We start from the raw sequence: 513 nt of genomic DNA on the forward strand, positions 1-513 counted from the left end.
CCGCCCCCGCGGTATTTCCGCGCCGTTCCACCACAAGCGGAGCCCACGCAGGAGCGTGGCCCCTATTCAGTGCACAGCGCTTAAGCGTGTGCTCAGGTGTGGGCAGCCGGGCGGGCTGGCTGAAACCCGGGGGGCACCTGGGCTCGGAGGGGAGAGGGTCCCACGAAACCCGCAGGCGAATTCTTTCTCAACAAGAGCGACACTTTCTGGGCGCAATTTTTTGATACAAAGGCATGAGGCTCTCCCTGCTTCCCGTGGGCCGGTTCACGGGTACGCCACGCCACCGGCACACGAAGCACACCCTGCCCAGCCCCTGACGCCCCCGCTCCCAGCCCCGCGCTTTCCGGCGGGGACAGAAGCCACCAGCGAAGCCCGGTGCGAGACCAGAGCTGGGACAGGACTCTCTCTTCTCTCCTAGCCATCACCACAAGCCTAACACACCCACCCGGAGATTTAAATTACTTCCCCAAAGCTCTGCCCCTGGAAAAGGGGCCAGAGACCCCGGACAGCCGA

Source organism: Phaethon lepturus, unplaced genomic scaffold (assembly GCF_000687285.1).
Source record: "Phaethon lepturus isolate BGI_N335 unplaced genomic scaffold, ASM68728v1 scaffold27826, whole genome shotgun sequence".
NCBI classification, from domain to species: Eukaryota; Metazoa; Chordata; class Aves; order Phaethontiformes; family Phaethontidae; genus Phaethon; species Phaethon lepturus.